Consider the following 7,688-nt stretch of genomic DNA (forward strand, 5'->3'; position numbering starts at 1 on the left):
TTAATTAAATCTTTTCACACAGGAATAAGCTGCTTCTTGGAATAGCTGCTAAACATTATACAGCATGTAATTGCAGAAAAAGGAGGATGGATAATTATAGTTGGACAGACAAGCACATGAAGAAAAAGCAGAAAGCTATTTCTAACTATGAATTTATGTGTGAGTGTTTGTGAACATTCTCAGCTTCCTTTGTGCCCAGAGGTAGCAGACTTCTTGCATTTGTTCTTTGTTCCACCTAGATATTTCTATATCACACATTTCTGTTCTCTGTTCTCAGCCTAATTTTTGCAATATAGGCAACTTTGTAATTTACAAGTTTCTCAAGATTCCTACTGGAAAGAAATTGTTAATATGGAGTCAAGAATACCTTAGGAGTGGATATCTTCCCTCAGACAACTGCTTTGCTCATATTTATTTTAGGAAAGTAGCAAAACAAAAGTTGCAAGCATTTCTCTTTAATGAAGTTCTTGTGCCCAAAATTTCTCCCTGTTGACCTGTAACTGCCTTTTATTTTCCATATGGAGTCCCATAAATTCATAAATAAAGGTTATTAGATTGTAGCGGAGGCATAATTTATTCCTCAACAAGATATATGTGTTCAAAGCTGGGGCTTGTCATTTTTTTTTTTCGATCTTCCCATTTTCCTCCTGATTCTTAGATTCCCCAGAGCAATGAATAAGTCTTTTACCACAGGTAATTCACCCAGCTCTAATGCTGAATGTCACGTGTATATATTTCATACTGAGCCAGCAGCTAGTTAGTATATTCCACTTGGAAAACTCAGCTAAAAAATAAATAAATCTATATGCCTTGGGTTAAGCACATACTTTTTGTCAGCCAATATATTTTCATATCAACTGGTATAAATATGGCATTAAGACATAAATACTCTACTTTTATGATTATGTCAATATTTCTTTTTGGAAAAAAAAAAAGATAACCTGATTTTAAATGAGCTTTAAGAGCAGAATAACCTGTTTGGAAGGGTATATGAACCAGAACAAAGCAGTAAAAAGTAAAATTAAAGCTTAATGATAAATGAAATAGCAAAATATTTATTCATTTCCTAATCTGAATTTTAATACCTGAACAGCATAAGACTTCAGGATCAGATTTAAACTTCCTTAGAGACTGAATAAAAGCCTCAAGAGGTTTGTATGATAAACAAAAATAGTCAAACTGTACTCAACAGAAGGAAAGCAAAAACAGCTGTTTTAAGGGGGAGAGTAACAACAATGTCAGTGGCAGCAACCAAGGAAGAGAAGAGCTGAACAGGAAAGCCAGGCCTTGGTCTATGTTCTAACAAATGTCTTAAGGGAAATTAAGGATTTGAACAAGGCACTGTAACATGGCTGGAACATTCAAGAAAAAGACTTTGCTTTCCAGTCCTTGAACAAATCTATGTTGCCATCTGGAGAGATTGCTCTTCATCCAAATGGGCTGGAAAGTCTCTGGGAATAAACACTCCTGCTTGGAAATTAGGAATAAAACCTCTGTCACTGGCAGTTCTTTGACACCATTCTCAGATCTAGCTGAAGCAGGGCAGAAGTTTCTTTATTGTTTGAAAAGAAAAAATAGCACTTCCTCATGTTACTTTTGAAACATTCTAATAAACGTGATAGGACTTATAACCCCTGTACAAAGATGTAGGGGTTCTCTAAATCCCCCCACAGCATGGGTTTAATTATCAAGTACCACAGAACTGTATCATTCTCTTCCTCATTATGCTTCACAGTATTTTTTCCATCTTAATTTTACTTCTGTTTAATTGTTATCTCATATTCTTACTCTCACCCCTAAAATAAATTCAACAAATCCTTTAAAACTCTTCACCTCTAAAGCAGCATCCATGCTTTTCCGTCACACTCATCCAGCAAGGTGTCAACTATGGCTGAACACAGTAACAAACCCCCAAACCAGCTGACCTTGTGGCTGATCACTCCCACTGGATTTTCACATCACAATAACAGGTTTCAGCTGGTTTATTTCAAAGAAAAGATTCGGACCACTGATCTCTCAAATTATGGGTTTACTTTTCCCACAGATTGTTTCTAAGTACTTCAAAGGCTGATCCTGCAGAATCCAGCACCCAGCCCAGTTCCAACACCTACATGAGGACAAGTCCCACTGGCCATCACTGCAATATAACATGGATGTTATCAGTGCAGTTACTGTTGGAGTTATGGATGTCAAGGGATGACACATGGATCACCTGCCCTGCTGTCACCAGGGATCAACAGACACATTGAATTTACAGGTTAGGTCAGCACAACTGCACAGCTTCAGGCTGGGGAATCCATCTCTTCCCTTTACTCTGTCTGGTTTTGGAGCTTCTCACAGACTAATCTCTTCAGGCTGGGGCTGAAACATCCTCCAAGCACATGCTATTGCTGTACTCACAGGAGTTTATTTGACTGGGTTTTCCCTTGTTCCCCTTTCCTTGCCAATAGGAGCCTGACTGATACCGACAGACCGGTGTGTCCATTTAACTCAGGAATAAATGAATCGGTGGATGCTGTAAAATGCCACTCTCCTGAACTCAAATCTGTCATACTGACAGTGTGACTTCAAGAAAGACATTTAATGTGTCCCTGCCCAACCTCCATTTTACAGGAAGTGCCATCATATTTTATTTACACACCCAACTGCTGAGGGTAGAGGTCCCTTAGTACGTGTTCCTGGGATAACACACCCATACTTTCAGTCGTGCATACTGGAATATGAAGATATAAGTACTATGCAGGGAAAATAGTTAAAATAGCTGTAAAGAAGGACAGAAGAGAAAAGAGAAAATTGTTTTTGCTTCTCTTAGGGATGTTCAACCAGACTAACGTTGGGTATTATCTTGTTAAAAAAAAAAAAAAAAAGGCACAATATTTGCAGACTGAAAAATAAAGATTTTATAGGAAATAGATACTTCTTTGTCTCACAGCCCCCATGACTCGATGGTTGCTGCATGAGTGCCATAGGATTGGAGAGAGCTCTCCTTGGGAGCCCCCTGCATCTCCCCACCTCTGGCAGGGCAAGAACCATCCAGCCTTGGCCTTCCCCAGTATTTCTGCTCAACAGCAGCAGTTCTCAAAGTACTTCTTTTTCTCTCTTAACAACATTAAGAGCCTTGCAGCTCATACAACGATGAGTATTTGCCTGTCATGGTGCTGCTGCAATTCGCACCTGCCAACTGCATTTCTCCAGAGCTGAAAGACACTTCGAAACTGCTGCAGGTCTGGGCCAAAAAAAGAGAAATTCAGGACAATTGGCATAAAAGGTACCTGATCCAATCATTTCAAAAGCAAAAACAAGTGCAGAAGAGAAGGAAAAGTACCCAATTTATGTGCAAAACCGTGCAACCAGCTATCACTTCTGCTCTGACTCTGAAATACGGTATAATTTATTTGTTTCTAAACTCTCCAAGACTGGCATTTCTTCATTCAAAAAAAAAATAAAAAAGGGGAACAGTAACGGGAAGATAAAAATATCCCAAAGTAAACAGTTTAACCAAATCAGCTATGAAAGGGAATAAAAGTCTGCAGACCTCTATTATGGAGACTGATTATTAGCAAATATATAAGCACTTAGAAAAGTCCTTCGTCTTGATCAGAGTAGGAAACAACACAGACCTCTGTAGAAATGATGCCAGAAGGGATTTTTCTTCATGATTCTGTGGAAACAACAGGCATTGACCCTGTTTGACTTCACAGGTACTGAAAAACAAAAGTCATAGCAACATAATTTCTGATTTCTCTGCTAAACAGTTTGAGACATCCAGAAGGACACTCAGCAATTTGTTCAGCTGAGCAGTAAACAACCCCTGCACACAGCAGGAACACGTGCAAAGCAAACTACACCTGCTTGTTCCTCTCCAAATTGCCAAAGGCTGTTAGAACAACTGCATCTCATTCTTTGGAAGGAAAAAAATGAAAAAACACAGAAATATTGCATCATTTCCCAGAACAAGTTGTTGCAGTTGCACATCGAGAAAGTACCATCTGATGTACTATTAATAACTAAAATTAAACTCAGATTTAACATGGCAATAACAAAGCTGGCAGACAAGCCTCAGTTTGTTCTTTGCAAACATTTTTAAGGTTTAAGCTATGTTACCCCTATCGAAGTCACCCTGTGTGCTGCTGGTCCAAGGCTGGAAATGGAATCCTCCTACACACTTTTCAACCCCCAAAGTCGCAGCACCAAACCACTTGCTTTTAGAGCCATGGCACCCTTTAACAAGGAGAGTGTCCCTGGCTTCCTACAGCTGAAACAGGGCCCTGCCCAGCATTGGCCACAGCCCCTGCAGAGCCACAGGGCAGCACACTTACTGCAGATTCACAAGGAAAAATTTTCTCTGATCTGTTTCTGGGAAGAAAAAAATATTAAAAAAAAATTAATCTGTTATGTGGTATTGACTTCCATTCAGCACAAGACAGGGAAACAATATAGAAAGCTACAGAACAAAAATGAAAAACAAAACCCCTGTGACCTTGAGCAGACAACACTGGAATTGCTTCAGTAAGCAAAACTGCAGATGCCAAAGGCATAACAATTCAAGGTACATTTTTCAGGTTGCTCAGAATAACTGCTGCATTTCTGAAAGATATTTCCTATAAACCTTGGGCCCCTGCACAAGGCTGGGCCAACCTTAGTTTGGCAGGTGAGAACCACGGAGGTCCTTAGACATGACACCCTCCTCGTTTCAAACACCACCCGCGCAGCTGCCACGTCCTGGGTGCCCAGCAGAGCACACTTGTGAGTAAAGTGATTTCTCCAGTTCCTACTGGCTATTTGCAGCATCAACCTCTCTCCAAGCAATTCCTTTGATCTGATACAATAACTATCTTTGCCTTCCAAGAGTATCTGGTGGTTTTGTGATTGCCACCTGTCCATAACACAGACATAGTGGCAAGAGATACAGGGCAGTTTTGGCTAGTTTTATTTTCACAGAATAGCCCAAGAACTTATTCTCCCTTTAAGCAATTCCCTGATGCTGAAGGTAATTTTTGCAGAGGGTGGCAGAAGAAAAGAGTCTGGAATAATCTCTGCAATCTGTGAGAGTGTGATATTATGATATGGAAAACAAGAATCGTGATATACCAATCACCTACACCCAGAATAGAATTTCTTGATTTCTGTTAAATAACTAAAGAAATACACTAACAGAAATGCAGAGCCAAGGAAGTACTTTAAAAAGGGTTTTTCAATCATTCATTTTGTTGTTTAAAAACTTCTAAGGGGATTTTCAGTCTACAGTCTCCCTTTAAAAAGAATTTTTTAAGCAAAAATCTGCTAATCATTGCATTATTACAAGCTACTTCATAGTATTAACAAGGGAACATGTAGATAAGGGCAATTATTATTTATTTATATGATTCTGTCAACTACATGTTTTACAGAAGACAAGAGAAACCCCTGCCTCTGTTATCTGTGAATTTTACTGAATTTCACAGAACATTACAAAGAGAGATCCTTATGTACGACTAAAGACAAAATGAAATCATAGAATCATTTAGGTTGAAAAAGACTTTTAAGATCATTGAGTCCATCAGTTAGTCTATTTTTAGTTTTGAAGGCCAGTTGCTGGCCTGCAGCAATGACAAATCTGATTATTGTAAAGATAAAGAATTCTATTTCAAAATAATTTCATTGTTTTTCTTAGAATAATAGGATCATTTAGTTTGGAAAAGAGCTCCAAGATCATCAAATCAGCCATTAACAAGGCACTGCTACGTCCACCACTAACCCATGTCCCCAACACATCTCTTAAATACCTCCAGGGATGGGGACTGCACCACTGCCCTGGGCAGCCTGTTCCAGTGCTTCACATTTCTTTGAGGAAGAAATTTTCCCTAATACCCAATCCAATCCAACCTGCCACCCACTCCCTAACCCCCTGCACAACTTGAGGCCACTTCCTCTCATCCTATTGCTTTTTACTTGGGAAAAGAGACCAGCCCCCACCTGGCTACAAACTCCTTTCAGGTGGTTGTAGGGAGGGACAAGGTCTCCCCTGACCCTCCTCTTCTCCGGGCTAAACACTCCCAGCTCCCTCAGCAGCTCCTCATCAGACTTGTGCTTACATTTCAAAGTATTTTATTACCATTCTTCCTACAGGTTTTTGTATTGCACGACCAAAGCACAGAATGATACCACTGAGGCAAAGCCAACACCCACAAATCCTTGTGACTGAGATGTTCTGTGGGAAACCAAAGATGCTTTGAAAGAAAAATATCTAAGGAGAATTCTCTGCCAGAATTCTTCCCAGGATCATTCTCCTCCCCAAACATTGTAGCTAAGTTGCATCTAGACTAATATGTGATTAATGAATCAGCAATGCCTCATACACACAGATTTACTGCTAATTAGTAGGGTGGTGTTTTGGTGTTTGGGACTTTTTTGTTTTGTTTTTTTTTCCAGAAATTGTTTAGCCATAACTTCTACATTAACTGAAATATGACTTTTATGTGAAAAAAAAATATAGCAGCATCTCACACAGTGAATTTCATAAGAGGGTCTGATAGTTATTTGCCCAAACAAAATCAAGAAAGAATATACACCTGTTTGATAGGAGCACAAAATATGAAAGGACCTGGTTTATAGCCATATTCATTGTGTCTCAGTGTTAACGTCAGGGTATGTTGAACTGAGAGACACTTTATGTGAAATCAATGTCCGTTGTGTACACACAGATTTTTTCAATTATTAGTGCACAGACTGACATGAGTTTTAATGGAAATGTCATTTACTGTATGTAGCCAGTCATAATTCTATTGAAAGATATGATTATATTTGAACTAACAATGTTACGCTGCAGCAGGTATGGGCTTGTAATCATAAAGCCATAATGTCTTAAGGGTACTGGCCTCACACCAGTTGAATTACTAGGGACTCAATACTCTTCTACAAATTAGGAATGAGAGACCTGACACCTCTGTTCTGCTGCAACCCTTGGGGTATAAATCCTCTGCTCAGAGAGGCTGTCGTGCTCCAGGAACACCGAATACAGCGCAGAAATTATTGTCATATTTGTTATTGCTGACCTATATTCAGTAAATTTTCAGCCACACCTAAAGTCAATAAAGACGGTTTGTCTGGTAACACTTTTGAGAAAAGTAGCTGTTAGCAGACTAAATGCCAACACCAAAACTGCTGAAAACCTGTTTAAACCCAGCCTACACACACAGCTCCACAACCTGTCGCCCTCATCAGTGGAAGCAAGAACTGGGTGCCTAATGACCTTTAGGAAGGGATCAGTAATCTGTAGGATAAGCTAATTAAACCCAATCAAGTACTGAAGAGAAGTCTTAAATAAGAAAAAAAGTTGAATGAGAATAAGCACAAATTCAAAGGTCAATATTCAGGCATAAGCTTGCAGAGCCAGATGTAATGTAGGGCCATTAATTAAGTCAACATTTTTATTTTCTTAAGCTACCATAGAAGCAAACACATATTTGCTTACAAGGAGAGAGGGGCTGGTCCTGAGTGATGCTGAAAGGCCTCAAAGGCCCTGAAAAGGGTAGTGTTAAAAGGAGAAAAGTGAAATACTGAGAAAAGCCTGTTTTGCAAACCCTGAATTGCCCACAATACTCCTTTTAATGTGTACAAACCTCCACGTTTCCACGTTAAATAACACAGAGGATCAGTGCAGAACACAAAGATACACTTGAGCTGCTGTTTCTCTGTCTCTTTTACTT

This window comes from Lepidothrix coronata, unplaced genomic scaffold (genome assembly GCF_001604755.1).
Source record: "Lepidothrix coronata isolate B3197 unplaced genomic scaffold, Lepidothrix_coronata-1.0 Scaffold41, whole genome shotgun sequence".
Lineage (NCBI taxonomy): Eukaryota > Metazoa > Chordata > Aves > Passeriformes > Pipridae > Lepidothrix > Lepidothrix coronata.